The 18,991-nt window shown below is 39.9% G+C and overlaps 1 protein-coding gene across 1 annotated transcript in view; it reads right to left on the reverse strand.

Moving 5' to 3' along the window:
• The window catches only part of LOC140463021 (extracellular sulfatase Sulf-2-like), a 323,741-nt gene that overhangs the window by 142,171 nt on the left and 162,579 nt on the right, over window positions 1-18,991 (reverse strand). The window lies entirely within an intron of this gene.

Below are 18,991 nucleotides of genomic sequence, written 5' to 3' on the forward strand. Positions count from 1 at the left end.
AGTGTTCCATAATTTGGTGGTTCCTTGGTCACCCATGTTAAATCAGCAGTGTAACTTGACTCATCTAAATAAATAGTTTCCAAACTGAGAATTGTTTGAGAAAGATTACAGCAAGTCATTTGCAATACTGCCACTTCATTTCTTAAACTCTGGGGTCAGAACCAGCTAGTGCTTAGACTTCGTTACACTTTAGTCATTTTCTTCCTTGCTAGTATTTTGCTTAGATTGATTTTGTTTCATTTAATGTTAATTTCCTGGGAATATCTTTGTTTCATTGACAATATTATTACTAGTTTTCAGAAGGCTCATTGTTTCTGAAAATCCTCTTTTCCTAATTTATTTGTAAAAGTTTAGATGTAAAATTTCTGGTTTGTGTGTCTCAAAGATGTTAGTTGTGGGGAAAACCTAGCAGAAATGCAAGGTCTCTTGTGGCTGATAGTCATTGCCTGAAATTGCAATGGAATGGATATTATTGGACTCTTAAAAGCTGAAGTGTGTCCATGATTATCCAATTTACTGTGGATGCAGGCAGACCCTGCTTCAGCATTTGTAAAATTGACCTTCGATGTACTTGCAGACAAAGATGCACTCAACAGTTTTCCAAATAGGGCATGTTTTTAAAAAGTGATGCACTTTACACCGGCATGTTCTATGACGAAGAGAATTACTTTTAAATTGCTCCTTATTATGGAAAGTACGTTGCTCATTTCTTTTAATGACAGCTTTAAATGACCTGGAGACAAAAACGGACACACAGATCACAACCAATTACTATACCTCATTAGCTTCTGGGATATGGCCGTAAGACCGTTTTATAACAAAAAGGATACAAACTGTCTGCAACTTGACAGATAAGCAACTTTATTCAGGACAAGCAAATCAAAAACTTGAAGATTTAAGCTGCAAGATTACTTTTTAAAGAAATAAAACAAATTCAAAGGCTGCTGAGCATGGATAAAACATTGACAGCAGCTCACTGGAAGTCACACTCCAATATTTCATTCACTGGGATATTGAGGATTTGAGAGATTAATATTCTCTCACCAGAAGCACTAGATTAAAGTTTATAGAGTTAATTTATTTACAGGCTGTGGAATTTATTGAAGATATTTAACTTTGCATTTGAAATAATATGGTCTAGAACAATTGTGCAATGTCAAATAATTTGAAGAATTTGTTTGTAAAATATCAATCTGGAATAACTTGCAAATAGCTGATCTGTAAGTCAATCATATTTGCATATATTTCAATACTTCAGAAAAGTGTAATTTCATTTTGTGCAGAAGCCCTGTAAGAAACCTGACATTTTCAACCCAAGTAAATTGGGAGAGCTCCAACTCTCACTTGTATCAGTCATTGCAATTCACCCTACATTGCATGGTGACAGAAGGGATCATACGCATCCCCAAACCCACCAGCCACAGATGGAGTTTTGTACTATGGGTGGGGAGCCAGCTGTGTTCTAGCAGAAATCAGTTGGAGCAGTAAAGTTGAATGGTTGTTCTATACCTGCAAATGATGATAAAACATACTTTCTGCCCTTCTCTGATCATTTGGTCGTAGCTACAACGACAGGCAACAGCAGCAACTGATTATAGTTGGAGTAGGTAACATGTACATTTTTAATACTTCAATGCTATCATCTACAAATCATAAATACAATATACACTGAAATCTTTAGATCTACATTCATCTTCCACTGTCTCTCTGCCACACCCCCCACTTCTACCACCTTTTTGTCACGATCATGATTTTGCAATCATTGACAAGGGACAGTCGTCCCTCAGTTATTTGAATAAGGAATTAGTTGCTTGAAAAATATTTGTTAAAGAATCCAAGTTCTATGCAGTAGATTGGGATTGGAACAGATTGCTCTTCGAAATAAAACTGATTGGCCAAATAGTTTGCTTCTGTTGCAGACAATTCTAGAGCTATCAGAAAAGGTCTGTGTACTTAACTCACAAAATAACCACCTCTATCAAGATTGACATATTCATATTTACACAAAGTAGTTGAAAGACATGACCCATATTCCTCTGTCAAGCTTTAATGGAATTATTGAAAGATTGTGCTTTTATGGCTCCACAGTTAATTTTCCTTCAGTAACTGTCTGCAATTCAGTTTAAAATTGGTGATGTACCTTTGGTGTTACATCTGAGCCAACCAAATGAATAAATGTCAGGTATTCAACAAACAAAACCTAACAAACTGCACCAGGTCACATTCATAAACACTCAAAAGGGGAGCTGGAATGAAGTGTTAGAGACAAGTCCCAGTTCTTGGCTCAATCCCACCTGTGGCATATTTTCCCAATTGTGAATCAATAGAGTCCTGATCATTAACAGCAAAAGGAATCAATATGTACTTTGCACTTTTTTCCTCACTGAGGCACGACCTCTGGAGACAGCCAATCCCTGCTGCCAATGTCCGACAAGAATCAACATACCTGGTTTGAATTTATTCAGTTAACTAATAAAGTCCTGCTGCATTTCCATGTCAAATATTGTTGAACCTAATTAGCATACTTTCCTCATGTTGCAGGATAAATAATTATTTCCTCCTTAGAGTTGGCTTGTGTTGCAGTCCTGATGAGCGATGCAAAATGTTTCAACTTCATCCCTCTTTTCAGCAATGTTTAAGTTCAATAGCACCAAACAATTAAATGGTAAATAGTATTTACATGATGACAATACTGTAGCAGAATGCAACTGATTTTTCTTCCAGTGATCTTAAATGAATGTGGTTTTTGGTGAAGTCAGTGTTCAGATTTAAAACAACTATCAGCTCATTTCTTTTCCTCACTGTAGAATGATTAGAGATATTCCATGGGGACCGCTGCGCACATCAGTGACCCACCCCAAAAACATAGCTTTTTGCCTATTTTTAGAATTGTAGTGCCATATTGGTGTCTATCTGCGATTGATTCTGCTTTGCAATGACCAGTCCCTCAACTATGAAATTAAACTACTTAACCATGAAAAACCCACATCTGCTAAATTGCTGACATGTTGATCTTTATTATATCCAATTTCCAATAATTATTTGCATTAATATCCACTTGCAATACCAAAACTAATTTTACATTCCTCTTCAGAAATGGTTTTCGGGTTGGCAAGAGTTGAAAATGTTCTTGTGGCCGCATTTTGTTGTGCTCCCATTTTAGTGTATCACCCCTCCATTTGGGGGCTTAACAAATAGTGCATTCACATGATGAAAACTACATTGACACCTTGCCTGAGGGGTTATTCACATTTTACTGGACACAGTATTCACATCTTACTGGGATGTTTGTTAGACCCAAGTGTTTTGATCAGAGACCTACTCAGCTCCTCAGCCCTTATGCGGGCAGGATCGTGACAAAGTTGGTGTGAGAAAGGGATGCCAATTAATTCTGGGTAATGCACTGAGGAACAAATTGTCCTGGGAATGGCATATGGTAGTATGGAGTGAAAAGTGAGGCCAAAGATTTCCTATAGGGGTGTGGTAGGTAAATAATGTGGCAATTTTAAGTTATGATAGGACAACCTGCTAGGCTTCAAGGAAACAAACAGCACCCCCGCCCTAAGAAAATTCAATACAACTCAGGCTTAGCTGAAGAAACGTTAGACTCATCCCTATGATACTTTAGATGTTATTAAAAAACAAACTTTCATTTAAGCAGAAGTTCTTCTCAAGCTAGCATTTTCTATACAATTCATCTCAAGTATCATTCACAACTAATTACTGATACATTGTAACTACATGTCAGGCTTAGCAGATGCAATATATCTATTCCTTACTTTTCATTGAACAGAACAACCTCTGTTATCCAAATTTTGGATTATCCAAACAAGATCTCAAGGTCCTGTAAAAACGTTAACCGAACAGTTATCTGAACAAAATACTCCCTGTCTGTGTCATTTGGATAACTGAGGTTGTTCTGTACAGAATGACGCAGCACAGAACATGATCACTCAGCTCATTGTTTATCGAGTCCTTTGGAGGAACTTTTCAATTTATTCTCCCCTTTCTTTCCTATCAGCCCTGTAAAGTTGCCTGTCTCCCTTTTTGTCTCTCTAAGCATTTACTCAAACTTATTTTGAATGTTGCAGCCGAATTGGCTTTCCCCACCCTTTCAAGCAATGTATTGCAGATCAGAGCAGGTCACAAGGTAAGAAATGTTTCCTCATATCACTTTTAGTTCTTTTGCCAAACACTCAGTCCTCTGGTTACTGACTTTATTTACTTGATCAAAATCATTTATTGAGCATCTGTCAAATCTCTCCTCAACCCTCTCTGCTACACCACCACCACTGGCTTCTCCAGGTTCTTCACACAACTGAGGTCCTTCATCTCCTCAACCATTCCATACCCTTTCCAAGGTTTTGACATTCTTCCTAAATTATTAGATTCTTTGGGTTGAATGGCCTGTTTCTGTGCCACATATCCTACTTAATATGGTGTAATTCTGTGAGACCACACGATGTCTCTGGTCATGCATGCTTTTGAAATATTGTACCATTTAGTTAATCAGTTCTCTATTCTGACATCCAACTGAAATGCATTTTACACTTTACTGCATTAAATGTCATGTCATTTTACCAGTCCATTTGCATTTTGCTGGTCTGCTCCTACTATCCTTCTTGTTATTAGTCACATTTTCAAAGTTCATATCATCTGCAAACTTTGAAAATTATGCTTTGCATATAAAGTGTAGCTCATGAACATCAAAAACAGTGGTTCTAACAGCAACCTTTGGGGAATATAATCTAGACTTCCAGTCTGTAAAGCAACTTTTCAACAACACTGTTTTCTAACCTTTAGTCAATTTTGAATCCATGCAATCTTCATTGCTTTACTCCCATTAGCTTTAACTTGGTTAGTAATTATTTTGTCGTACATTGTCAATCAACTTTGATCAGATTGCATGATTTGTCAAGTGTCTTGACCAGACAGGATCACCTTTCTACTTTGATGTCACACAGGAATGGTGCATGCTCCATGTGACATTGACATTCAATACCAATGCATCATTTATTCAATACCCTTTCACCACCTATACCTTTGCCTCAGAGATATCTCATTTGTGATCCCTAACCTGCCCTACATCACACTCATGTGGCTGTTTACTACTAAATTGTTTATAAAAGACTGGAGTTCCTTTTTACATTACCCAGGTTTTCTCATACCCTAGTTCTCAATTAACTCTAAAAATCTACTCTCTACCTTCTATGTTCATCTTACATTATGGAACATACAAATGTAATAATGCTCAATTTTTAAACCTCATTTCAACCTCCATATCATTAGTGATCCAGGGACTTCTAGTTTTGAATACTTTTCTTCACCCTCATTATTTTGTTTCTTTCCAAACTCTCCATTGCAATGATGTTTAATATGACCCCAAGCCTCCCCAGCTATGCAATAATTACATTGTATTTGAAGCACCATAAAATGCCTACTAGATATTGAAATAAAGGCAAAAGCATTTGCAAGGTAAGTAGATGCTAACACACCATGTGCAGGATCACACTCACAAAATACCAGCAGGTTCTGAAGAAATGGTTAAGGTAGTGATAATCACAAATGGGTTTTGTTACCCTAATCAATAATCTCATCCATCTATGATATAAAAATAATTTATCTTTAAAAAAATGAATCATTAGGAATCAAGCTAATTAAGGAGGAACTAATGGAAAAGGGCAGGTATGAATGCTCAAATTATTATTAAGCCAGAGACCTTTTTTGCACCGTTTCCCACAGAATTGTTGAGAACAACTAGGCAATGATTGGCACTTCAATTATATTCACAGCTTTAAGAGCCAGACTACAGAAATTGCAGACAATTTACTGCCTCCATTGTAACCCCTCATGTCCAGACAATCGCCCTCCCACATGCCCCTTCCTCTCACACAACCACATTGTCTCGAGAACCAGTTCCCAGTTCAGAATTTCAAGCATCAACTCCCATGTTTCATCGAAATAGCATGTTTGATTCAAAATAGATTATAATCTTTTCGTTTACTTTTACTCTTAATGAATGCTGTTGAATCTTAAATTGCTGCTTCAAAAGTTAATTTCAAAGCAACAATTCTGAATTCTGCAGCATGGGCCTGCAAATCAATAACAGACCATATTTTCTAAATGCCATCTTTGTGAAGGCTCAAAATAGCTTGAAATGTTGCATTTATGATATTGAAGTACATTTTCAACCTAATAGGATATAACACTGTCCTGATGAAAACAATCTGAAAGTTTCCGAAAAAGGCAGTAATTTTCCGAGAGTGGCTATTGAGGCACAGGCTGTAACATTGTTTAAAAGGGAATTGGAGAAACATTCAGAAAATGAATAATAAAACAAAAGATGAAAGTAGGTAGGTTGCTATTGAATATAGCTTGCCCAGTTCTAGTTTAAAGGCTGAATGGCTTTCCTAATTTCTGTTCATTTTTAATTCAGATTAACAATTTATATTGTTTTCAATAGGAAAGTGGTCATTCTCAGCAGTTAATATTTCTCTCTATTAGTTTGCAGCAGAAGCAGCAATGGAATAATGCAGAATGGTTCTGCACTATAAAATTGCAATGAAGTCTTGTAGTTGACACGGATGCCAAAGGTGCATATTTGAGGTACCAATATTTTCACAGTTTGCAACAAATATCTTAGATTTTAAAAATAGTTTTATACTGAACCCCAAAAAGCTTGCAACAAACCTTATTAATCTTTCAGTTTTAAAAGTTTTGAAATTTGAAGTCTAGCATTCCTGCCTCCATGCTAAAATATGGTTGACTCTATATTCCTCTCTCTTCTGTATTCAGGTCTTGTACAACTACCTTAAGCCCAGTAAATTCAAATATTAACATGATTTATGGACAGAATAAATATTTTTATATACTGTAGCTGCAAGCAATAAAAATCCATCTTGTTAGTTCAGAATGTCACCAGGTACTATTCCGTCGCTCAGCTAAAGGCAACTATAAAAATGGTGCATATTTTGAGATTCGTTATTTATTAACCAAACCAATTAGGTTGCATCACAGGAGCATCTAAGCAAATAAAAGCCCTTTGGAGCACTTCATCACTGTCAACTGAATGGTTGACTACAATATAGGAACCTTTGAAATATCTAGGTTTATTGTCCTATTCTGTACATCCTCTGAATACATTTCACATTTATTACAAACCTCTGTCATATCACTAAAGATTTCTGCATTAATGTTAAATTCAAATTTAAATCTTTGGTAATTTTGACCTTGTGCAATATGCAAAATGCAAAGCAGCCGCCCACTTCACATCACTCCCGAGTTTTAGTTACCAAGAGATTCGAGAAGCGGACTGATTTGCTCTCCCCCATTTCACACTGACAAATAATCCCCTTCTTTCATTTCCTTCAGACGATGGTCATTGTTTTATTGGATCTCCAGCCAAATGCCTTGTATCAGTTGTGGTTCAACTGACAGTAATTGTTTTTCTGGATTCAAAATAGGTTGAGAGTTCAAGTTACACTCCAAGAGCTGAGCACAAATTTAAAGAGGACATTCCACTCTGAAGGAGTGCTCCACTGTCAGGGGTACTATCCTTATGACTTCAAACACAGGCAGGTAAGCCCTCCTAGGTGGATTTAAAAGAACCTGTGACACTTTTTGAAGAGCAGGTGACGGGTTACTCCATGTACTGGCAAAACCTATCCGCTGATCAAACTCAGTAAAATAGATTTTCTGTCACGACTGCATCGCTGCTTGTTGCGTGCAAATTGATGATGTTTCTTATAATATAATAGCTAGCTTTAAGATTGGAGATTTAAGCAATAGTCCAGGTTAAAACTGCAGTACCATGCTGGCGAAGTATTGTAAGGTTGACAGTTAACAATGCTGACTGCATCTGGCCTGGACCAAAGAATATTGTATATGATGGGGATAGAAATTGAGGGGGCAGTGTTTTCTTTCACTGGGAAAGGAGGATGTTGGGGAGTTTGTGTGGTCACAAGGAGAGTGACCAGGAAGCCCCTGACTCTAAACTGGGCAACACAGTGCAAAGGGTTAGCACTACTGCCTCTCAATGCCAGTGACCATGGTTCAATTCCAGCCTCAGGTGACTGTTAGTCAGTGTAGAGTTTGTACATTCTCCATGTCACTGCATGGATTTCCTTCAGGTGCTTTAGTTTTCTCCCACAGTCCAAAAATGTGCATGTTAAGTGGATTAACCATGCTAAGGTATCCTGTAGTGTCCAGATTTGTGCAGGCTAGGTAGATTAGCCATGATGAATGCGAGGTTACAGGAGTAAAAGGTGATAGACAGGGTGTCTGGCCAGGATGCTCTTCTGAGAGTTGGTGCAGACTCAATGGGCTGAATGACCTCCATCCGTATTATAAGGATGCTAAGATTCTATGAATTCATGGGTTATGCCTGGTGGTCTGTCTTAGTGATGGGGAAAAAAAATCCTCTGTTGTGCTTAATCACTTTGGCCTCAGTTTGTTTAAGGAAGTGTTGTCTGCCGCGTATCCCACCAACAGTAAAGCGCCAGTAGCAGCAGGTATATCACCACCTTTATTATCCAACCTGATTCTGTGTTCTTGGTCCTCCTGCCTCCCAACACACTTTTTAGAATCCTGGCATGTGCCTCTATGAAGCACCATATGTAATTTTCTGTGTGAAAGACATTATATAAATACAAGTTGCTGTTGATGTCGAGCCTCATTATCACCACCTCAGCATTGGTGTTAACAAGGTTGGAGTTGCTACCATGTGGTGTTACTAAAATTGAATTACTGTTGATCTGCCTGCCCACTTAGTAACACATGGCACTGAGCTGTGAAAATCAGGAGCTGCTGCTTGCTGCCAGTAACACAAAAGGATTGGGTTGTATTGTTCACATGCTGCCTTCACCAAACTTTACAGTGTAAATGAAGTGCCTAATATCTAACATGCAAATAAATGGTAGTAATAAAATCTGATAAATATACCGTTGTGGACTTCAACATAATGTTCAAAACATTTGTTTCCCTAGGAATATGCCAACAGGGATTGATTCCATTGGATTTATGAACTCAATATATTGGAAGTATTTCTTGAACAAAACAGCAGCATATTACTTATATAATGGATGCAAAGATATTTTGACAAATTATAAACAGACAACATAAAATGCTGAATTCTGAAGTAACGACAAAAATGCTGGAAATGCTCAGTAGCTCTGGGAGCATCCACAGCGAGAGAGAGAGAGAGAGAGAGAGAGAGAGAGAGCGAGAGAGCGAGAGAGAGAGCGAGCGAGAGCTAAATTTCATGTCAGTGACCTTCCATCAGGATTGGGATAAATGTTAGAATTCTAACAGTCTCTGAACAAGTGAAAAGGACAAGAGTCAGAAAAAGAACAAAAGAGAGGATTAGTTAGACTGTGGAGGACAGGAGAGATTAATTGAGTGACATTCAAGGCCAAAGGGAATAGGATATGTTTATTAAAAAAAAGTCTCCAGAGGTGTGAACAGCAGGATCTGGAAAGGAAATGACAGAGGGATATAAAAATCAAGGGGCAGAGTTTATAATCTAAAACTGTTAAATTCAACATCAAACCCAGAAGGCTATCAAGTGTCTATTTGAAAGAGGAGGTGCTACTCCTTAAGCTTGTGTTGCAGTCCTTTGGGACACTACAGGAGGCCAACAACAAAAAGTTCAGAGTGGAAGCAGGGTGGGGAATTTGAAAAGTAGGACACTGGGAGCTTGGAGTCATGCTTGTAGACTGAAGCAAGTTGAAAGAAATACAAGTATATGTTTATTCAAACATGCAATATTTTTAGGGGACTTGATGCATAAGTTGTGGAAATGTTGTTTCCCTTGGTGGGAAGAGTCTAAGATTAGAGGGCGTTGTCGCAGAATAAGGGGTGATCCATTTAAGACAGAGAACGAGGCGAGATTTTTCTCACAGGATAGTGAAGCCATGGAATTCTTTATCAGAGCAGGCTGTTGAAGCTGAGGCATTAAATATATTCAAAGTTGGAGTAGACAGATTTCTAATCAGCATAGGAATCAAAGGTAATGGGGAAAAAGCAGGAAAGCAGAGTGGAGAATTAACAGATAAACCGGATCATATCCGATAGGGGAGCAGACTCAATCTGTTGTATGATCTGTTGTATGATCTGTTGTTTCTGCTCCAACACCTTGTGGTCTAAATCACTATTTTATTTGGAAGAACATGAAACCTGGTCAATGAGAATGAAGTTCATCAATCTCTTGCACCTGAATGGAAACGGAAAGGCTATCAGAGTGGCAGGCCAGGATATCACAGAGTAACCAGACACACCTTCCAGGTGGTTTACCTGTACTTCATTCAATCCAGTCTACTTGCATTCACTATTCACAGTATGGGTCGCTGCTACACTGGGAAGATAAAACAAACCAACCAATCAACCAATCTGGGTGACTGCTTGTCAGAACATCGGCATTCTATACACCAAAATGATCCTGAGCTTCCAGCTGCCTGCCACCTCAGCCCACCAGCATGTTCCCAGGCCAACATTTCTGTCACAGGCTTGTTCAGCAAGCCTTAGTGCAAGCTCGAAGAGCAATATCTTTTTCATTTGGGGACATTGTAGCCTCTCGGCCTCAACATCTGTTCAGTAACGTTACAGCCAGATTCCATTCTTCCATCTATTTTTAAAACCCACCTCCGATCCTATTATGACATGGGCTGCTTTTAGCACAGGGAGAAAGTGAGGACCGCAGATGCTGGAGATCAGAGCTTAAAAATGTGTTGCTGGAAAAGCGCAGCAGGTCAGGCAGCGTCAAAGGAACATGAGAATCGACGTTTCGGGCATAAGCCCTTCTTTACGTAGTCCGGAGTCCATGCGGGGTCAGTCGGTTCCGTAGATAGGTGCTGAGGAAGGAGATGTGGCTGTGGTAGCGAGTCTGTTTGAGGACATGGCTGAAGAGCTTCAGGGCAGAGGCGATGACCTGGGGTGTGCAGTGAGAGAGGGACTCACTGAGATCCTTGTAGAGGGAGGAGGAGAGCTTCTTCAAGGAAGGCATCCTTGCAAGAGGATTCGCAGTAGGTTTTAGCACAGTAACCTTTTCATGTACCCCTAGGTCTATTATCACACTACATGGGTTGCACTCAGCATGGCTTACTCATTCTCTCCTACTCTTAGCTCTTATCATTTTTATTCAGCTTTACTTCTGTCCTGGCTTGCTGCCCATAATTTCCTTTTCACATCACTGTCTCTGAGCTCCATCTCCACCTACCCACTTACCTTTTCCTTAATGCCTTACCCTGCACTCTCCACCCCTCCCCCCAACCTACCTTTGGTATAAATACTTTTTCCCAGCTGCTAACATTTCTGAAGAAGAATCACTCTGATTCAAAACACCAACTCTGCTTCCTTCCCACGGATGCAGCCACACCTGCTGAGTTTTGACAGCAATTTCTTTTTGTTACCACAGAATGAACTGGTCCTTTAGAATGTTGAAAAGGCAGGGAGGAATGTGTTAAGTGACAGCATCAAGCTGGACTAAGTGAGCTTAGCAGAGGATGACCCATTGAATACTGAGGTTGGTGCATCCGCATTCAGGACACGAACCAGACCATTTTGCCACCATTCATCTCTCATTGTTGTGTAACTGACTCATCCTTGCAAGGAATTAAGGGCTTCAGGGAGAGTACGGGTAAGTGGAATTGAAACACCCATCAACCATGATTAAATGGCAGAGTGGACTTGATGGGCTGAATGGCCTTGCTTCCACTCCTATGTCTTATGGTCTTACCCCATGGAAGACAATGCTGTGCCTTATCTTTAATCAGTCCAGCCGTCCATCACTGCAATGAACTTTTTGTGGCCCAGCCTCTTTACTGAGAGGAATCCCCTTTTCTGCAGGATTGGGCAGAGAAGGGGATTTCCTATTCTGCCAGCAGACAGCTAACAAACTTGAGTTTTAGGTTATCAGATTTTGACACATGATTTCTGTAAGTGTGGGGGTTGTTGTGTTAATAGTGCATATTGGTTGAAGGATTATCACTAGAAATGGAGTCAGAGAATTGAAGAAGGGGAGAGAAGAGTCTGAGATAAGTGGAGTGTAGTTGTGGATGGGGATTGTTTGGACCAAGGTTTAATTGAAGTTACAAGGCTAGAAGGATTTGTCTAGCTTTAGGTAGAGGGATAAAGCAGCAAGAAAACTTGTACCATGTGGGACAATCCTGGCATTAAAATTGTTCAAGGCTGGGAGAGAAGAAAATTGGAACTCAAGTCTTCAGGACTGTGCTCTATATTGCAAAACATTAACTACAGTGTCAGAGTTATACCGCACATAGAGGCACTTTGGTCCAACTTATCCACACTGACTAGACATCCTGTCTGACCTCAGAATCGCTACAGTCTAGAACCAGACCATTCAGCCCATCAAGTCCACAGCAATTCCCCCCCCCCCCCCCCCCGAACAGTCTTCCACCCAGACCCAACCCTCGACCTTATTTCTTTAACCCTGTATTCCCCATGGCTAGTCCACCTGCACATCCCTGGACAAATGAGACCAATCTAAATATAACCTGTACATCTTGTGGGAAGAAACCGGAGCATCTGGAGGAAACTCACAGAGATATGGCGAGAACATGCAAACTCCACAGACAGGCGAAAGTGAGGACTGCAGATGGAGATTAGAGTCAAGATTAGGGTGGGGCTGGACAAAGCACAGCAGGTCAGACAGAATCCAAGGAGCAGGAAAATCGATGTTCCGGGCCTGATGAAGGGCTCCTGCCCGAAATAATCGATTTTCCTCCTCCTCGGATGCTGCCTGACCTGCTGTGTTTTTCCAGCACCACCCTAATCTAAAACTCCACAGACAAGCAGTCGCCAGAGGCTGGAATTGAACCCAGGTCTCTGGCTCAGAGAGTTAGCAGCCCTAATCACTGAGCCACTGCGACCTAGCCCCATTTGCCAGCATTTGGCCCATGATGGGCTTTTACCCAAAACATTGATTTTCCTGCTCCTCAGATGCTGCCTGACCTGCTGTGCTTTTCCAGCACCACACTCTCGACTCTGATCTCCAGCACCTGCAGTCCTCACTTTTGCCATATCCCTCTAAGCCCTTCCTATCTATATACGCACTCAGATGCCTTTTAAATGTTGCAATTGTACCCGCCTCCACCACTTCCTCTGGCAGCTCATTCCACCCACATACCACCCTCTGTGTAAAAAGAAAATTAGCCCTCACATCCTTTTGAAGTCTTTCCCCGCTCAACCTAACCCGATGCCCTCTAGTTTTTGGACTCCCTCACCCTAAGGACCTTTGCTATTGACCCTCACCATGTCCCTCATGATTTTATAAACCTCTATAAAGGTCACCCCTCAGTCTTGGACTCTCCAGGGAAAACAACCCCAGCTTGTTCAGCCTCTCGCTAAATCTCAAACCTTCCAACCCTCAACATCCCTGTAAATTTTTTCTGAACCCTCTCAAGTTTCACAAATGTCCTTCCTGTAGGAGGGCAACCAGAACTGTATGCAGTATTCTAAAAGTGGCCTCACCAACGTCCTGTAAAGCCACAATATGTCATCCCAACTCCTCTATTCAATGTTCTGACCAATGAAGGTAAGCATAGTTGGTAGGATTTGCAACATTTAAAAGGTGCTTAGTTGGTAGGATTAGGGAAAACCCTAAGGCTTTCTATAGGTATGTTAGGAATAAAAGAATGACTAGGGAAGGAATAGGTCCAATCAAGGATAGTAATGGGAAGTTGCGTGTGGAGGCTGAAGAGATTGGGGAGGCGCTGAATGAATACTTTTCGTCAGTATTCACTCAGGAACAGGACATTGTTGTCGATATGAATACTGAGGCACGAATAAGTAGAATGGATGGCTTTGAGATATGTAGAGAAGAGGTGTTGGAAATTCTGGCAAGGGTGAAAATAGATAAGTCCCCTGGGCCTGATGGCATTTATCCCAGGATTCTCTGGGAAGCAAGGGAGGAGATTGCAGAGCCATTGGCCTTGATTTTTGTGTCCTCTTTGTCGACAGGAGTAGTGCCAGAGGACTGGAGGCTAGCAAACGTGGTTCCCTTGTTCAAGAAGGGGAGTAGGGATAATCCTAGTAACTATAGGCCAGTGAGTCTCACTTCTGTTGTGGGCAAAGTCTTAGAGAGAATTGTAAGGGATAGGATTTATGAACATCTGGATAGGAATAATGTGATCAAGGATAGTCAGCATGGTTTTGTGAAGGGCAGGTCGTGCCTCACAAACCTTATTGAATTCTTTGAGAAGGTGACTAAGGAGGTAGATGAGGGGAAAGCGGTAGATGTGGTATATATGGATTTTAGTAAGGCGTTTGATAAGGTCCCCCATGGTAGGCTACTGCAGAAAATACAGAGATATGGCATTGAGGGTGAGTTGGAGGTTTGGATTAGGAATTGGCTCTCTGGAAGAAGACAGAGGGTAGTAGTTGATGGCAAAGGTTCATCTTGGAGTGCCGTCACTAGCGGTGTTCCGCAAGGATCTGTTTTGGGACCATTGCTGTTTGTCATTTTTATAAATGACCTGGAGGAAGGGTTAGAAGGTTGGGTGAGCAAGTTTGCGGATGATACGAAAGTCGGAGGAGTTGTAGACAGTGAGGAAGGATATGGCAGGTTACAGCGGGATATAGAGAAGCTGCAGAGCTGGGCAGAAAGGTGGCAAATGGAGTTCAATGTAGCTAAGTGTGAAGTGATTCACTTTGGTAAGAGTAATAAAAAGATGGATTACTGTGCTAATGGTAGACTACTTGGTAGTGTGGAAGAGCAGAGGGATCTTGGTGTCCATGTACACAGATCTCTGAAAGTTGCCACCCAGGTAAATAGTGCAGTGAAGAAGGCATATGGCGTACTGGCTTTTATTGGTAGAGGAATTGAGTTCCGGAGTCCTGAGGTCATGCTGCAGTTGTATAAGACTCTGGTGCGGCCGCATCTGGAATATTGTGTGCAGTTTTGGTCGCCATACTATAGGAAGGATGTGGAGGCACTGGAACGGGTGCAGAGGAAGTTTACCAGGATGTTGCCTGGTATGGTAGGAAAATCCTATGAGGAAAGGCTGAGGCACTTGGGGTTGTTTTCATTGGAGAAAAGAAGGTTTAGGGGTGATTTGATAGAGGTGTACAAGATGATTAGGGGGTTAGATAGGGTTGACAGTGAGAACCTTTTTCCACGTATGGAGTCAGCTATTACAAGGGGGCATAGCTTTAAATTAAGGGGGGGTAGATATAGGACTGATGTTAGGGGTAGGTTCTTCACTCAGCGAGTCGTAAGTTCATGGAATGCCCTGCCAGTAGCAGTAGTGGACTCTCCCTCTTTATGGGTATTTAAGCGGGCATTGGATAGGTATATGGAGGATAGTGGGTTAGTGTAGGTTAGGTGGGCTTTGATCGGCGCAACATCGAGGGCTGAAGGGCCTGTACTGTGCTGTATTCTTCTATGTTCTATGTTCTATGTTCTATACCAAATGCCTTCTTCACCACCCTGTCTACCTGAGACTCCACTTACAAGGAACTATGCACCTGCAGCCTTAGGTCTCTTTGGTCAGCAACACGGTTACTTACGTAGACGTTCAATTCTTGAAGAACAGCATAAAGTGAAACTGTCTTTCTTTCGGTGATACTAAACATAAAATAAAAAGAAAAATCTTCTCTTTTCTGGACTAAAGTATAAATTGTCGACTAAAACTGTGTTAGTTTGTTTAGTTTGCTGTTGTAGTGAAAAACGTAATATTGAATCTTCTGTTATCCATTCAGAACTTAAAAGAACGCGAATTTCAAGTTAAAGTTATCAGTTTCTGTAGGATTGAAATACTGCAGAGACCTAGATATGATGGACATGACAGACAACACAAAGGTAGTTCTGGAGCTTGTTTTTGATGCAAGCACATAGAAAATGTTTTCACGGTTCCTGACTTTTACATCACCCTGTATGGCTTGCTGGTTTTGCAAACGACAGAAGAAAATCCTTAGCTAGGTTTCTATCAGGAGGCAGAAAACAGAAGGCTGTGAACAGTAAATCTCTCAGCATGAAGACAATTACAACAAATCTGACAGAGAAGCCCATCTGCCAGATGCAGTGGGGAAAAGAATAAAATATTTTATTTCTAAAGCATGCTTCCTACAAAAAAAAATTCCATTTGAAATTCAACATTTCAAAACTGCTGCGTCAACAGGTATAGGCCTATGAAATGCAAGAATATTTACTCCATTAGAACAAGTTTGGGTAACATGCTCCATTTTGTATGGAAAATTGGGATGGAAAAGGCTGGTGTATACAATTTATGCATCCATTTTTCACAAATACAGATCCACACATTTTTAATTTGTGGTTGTGCAATTTTACGTGGGAAAACAACATAGAATCCAAACATGGGATCTTTGTCGACGTACATTATGGACTAAATGACATAGCTTGAGGAAACTAGATTGAATGTTTCAGAATCGAGAATGTCTGACTGCTAGACTCAACCACTTCCCACTGTGCAATCTTCAAAGTAGCATTGTTGCTGGCACAGGCAGTGGCCAATTAAAATGTAAGTTGTGTTAGCTTGGAGTTATGGCACAAAAAATGTACTTTGGCACTCATCCAGGGAACAGGGACTGACACTTCTGTACCCAACACAGTGAATTCCTGAATTTGGTAGATCATCAACTGTATGAATAAAATAGACCCCAAAAACATGCAGGGAAATTAGAACATGCACAAAATAAAATTGTACTATTAAACCATATAGATTTAAGCTGAGTATACTTTATTCTTCACTTCAGCAAAAATGACCTAATTTTTATGTATTCCACAATGAACCCTTTGAGCCAGTACAGTAGAGGAGGAGTTGATGCTAGGATCTTGGGCACTAATATTGCTGCTCACTTGGAACAAAACTTAATTGAACCAATGTCCAATTTTACATTGGCTTCCAATCAGTTCCTGTCCAACTCTTAAAATATGCCATCTTTAACAGTAATGGAACCTGGCTTTCTCTTATTATGCTACCACTATCTACCCGCATCTACATGTTTTTAAAACAAAATGAAGGAAATCTAACAAAATTATTCACTTTATTTATTAAATGTTTTTTCTGCTTCAGACAAATTTCTGAAGAAATATTGACAAGGCATTAACATGTTTATTATCTTGTCAAAATTGATGTTCAAGCCTTCACAAAGACTTCATTATCTGTAACAAACTGAATCTTACAGACCATTTATATAATAAAACACAAGAAACACCTTCACCCACCACAATTGCATTTTTAAACATTTACATTGCTCTGTTAATATGTCTCATTGTTTATCCCCTTTGGGTAGAACATTACATGAATTATAATATTTAGAGTGAACATTGGAGTGTACATGCTCACAATGTATGTGATAATGTTACATAATTAAAATTTATGGTATGACCATTGTTTATATCCCAACCATTGTGAAAAAACACACAAATGCAGGAATATTTAAATACTAAAATAACTTGAAAGAAAGATGTATGGCTTCAGATGAGTGGACATTTCATTTGCATCAATAGATCATTCTAAGGATAACAAAAGTACTTCAATATTTTAAGGGTTTAACTAGAGTTGATTGAAAAATCTTACAGCAACATTTTAAAATTCAAATAGCCTAGAAATTACTTTTACCTGATACTACAGTAGGAGGATGACAGCTTTACACATTTGTGAGACATTTCTCTCTATTTGCTCAAAAGCATTAACCCATTGAACTAACAGCAATATCAAAACACTGAAGAGAGCTACCTTATGGATGCAATAAACAATTATCTAATCATGTCAGATAGTGGTAATTTTGCAGCTAGTTCAATCTCGATCTAAAATATTACCAACAACTGCATCATTCATACTTATCCTTTTTTAAAATATTTCACAAAATTGATTAAAATATTAAGCAATTATTATTATCCCTCACATTGAATTCATTGTATTAGATCAGTATTAGATTGAAGTTTACATTGGAATGGATCACATGATCATTAAAAATAATTTCCTTTCTGAAAGTGCGTAGATCATAATTAAGAGTGCTATTCTGAAATGTAAAATCCATGTCCTTGAGCCTCTTACAGTTATTGCTGCTTAACAGGTAATTTTGTTTTACCTCCTAAAAGTTCAGCACTTTTAGAAGGGTGACTAAAGCTTGGCCATTTGAGGGGTTAACATTTATTGAATTAGTTGCAGGAATGAGCGCTCTTTTCAAGAGCAGGAGATCTCCAACACATTGTCTGAAATTTTTTTTTGAAGTTTGCACATAGTGGCCACTGGATGAATGGCTATACAAAGAGGGGGTGGGATGTCAAGAAGCAGCTATGCAGCAATGGAGGAATCATGAAGAACATGAAAGGGTGTAGGAGATGTGTGAATAGGGAGGTCGTGTGCAGAAGAAAAAGAACAGAGGGAAATTAAAGCTGGATGGAAATCTGAGGGGCTCTGAAGGGGAGGGCTAGAGGATCTAGTGGATTTTAACACAACCGAGCAAATCGCAGAGAACAGAGATAGGCCTTCAAACCAGTCCTACTCCACGGCTATTTGAAATACCACCACGGCCAGCAAGAATTGATCTTGCCCCACCTCTCTGGAAATAAAGTTGTGCCTATGGCACTATTTATAGGGAGATAGGTCAGTTCATTCAAAACTCAACTAAATCTTAAATTTCATCAGATTGTATTTTACCTTTACCTATGTTGCCTGTCCTACACTGGTTCCTGCCGAAGCAATGCCTTTATTTAAAGATTCTCATCCTTGTTTTGAAATGCTACCATGACCTTGCCTGTCCATACATCTGTAAACTCCTGCAGTGCCACAACCTTCTGGGACCCCTCACTCTCTTTCGGATTTCTTGAGCATTCCCAACAGTAATTGCTCAACCACTGGCAGCCTTGCCTGTAGCTAGTTGGAACAAACCTCTGGCAGTCCTCTCCCCTCTCCCTCTTTCCTCCTTGATGAATCCCAGTCAAACCTGTTACCACAGCAAGCCTTTAGTCTTCTAATCTAACGGACAGGATTTTACCAATACCAGGATG

Source organism: Chiloscyllium punctatum, chromosome 37 (genome assembly GCF_047496795.1).
Source record: "Chiloscyllium punctatum isolate Juve2018m chromosome 37, sChiPun1.3, whole genome shotgun sequence".
In the NCBI taxonomy this organism is placed as follows: Eukaryota; Metazoa; Chordata; class Chondrichthyes; order Orectolobiformes; family Hemiscylliidae; genus Chiloscyllium; species Chiloscyllium punctatum.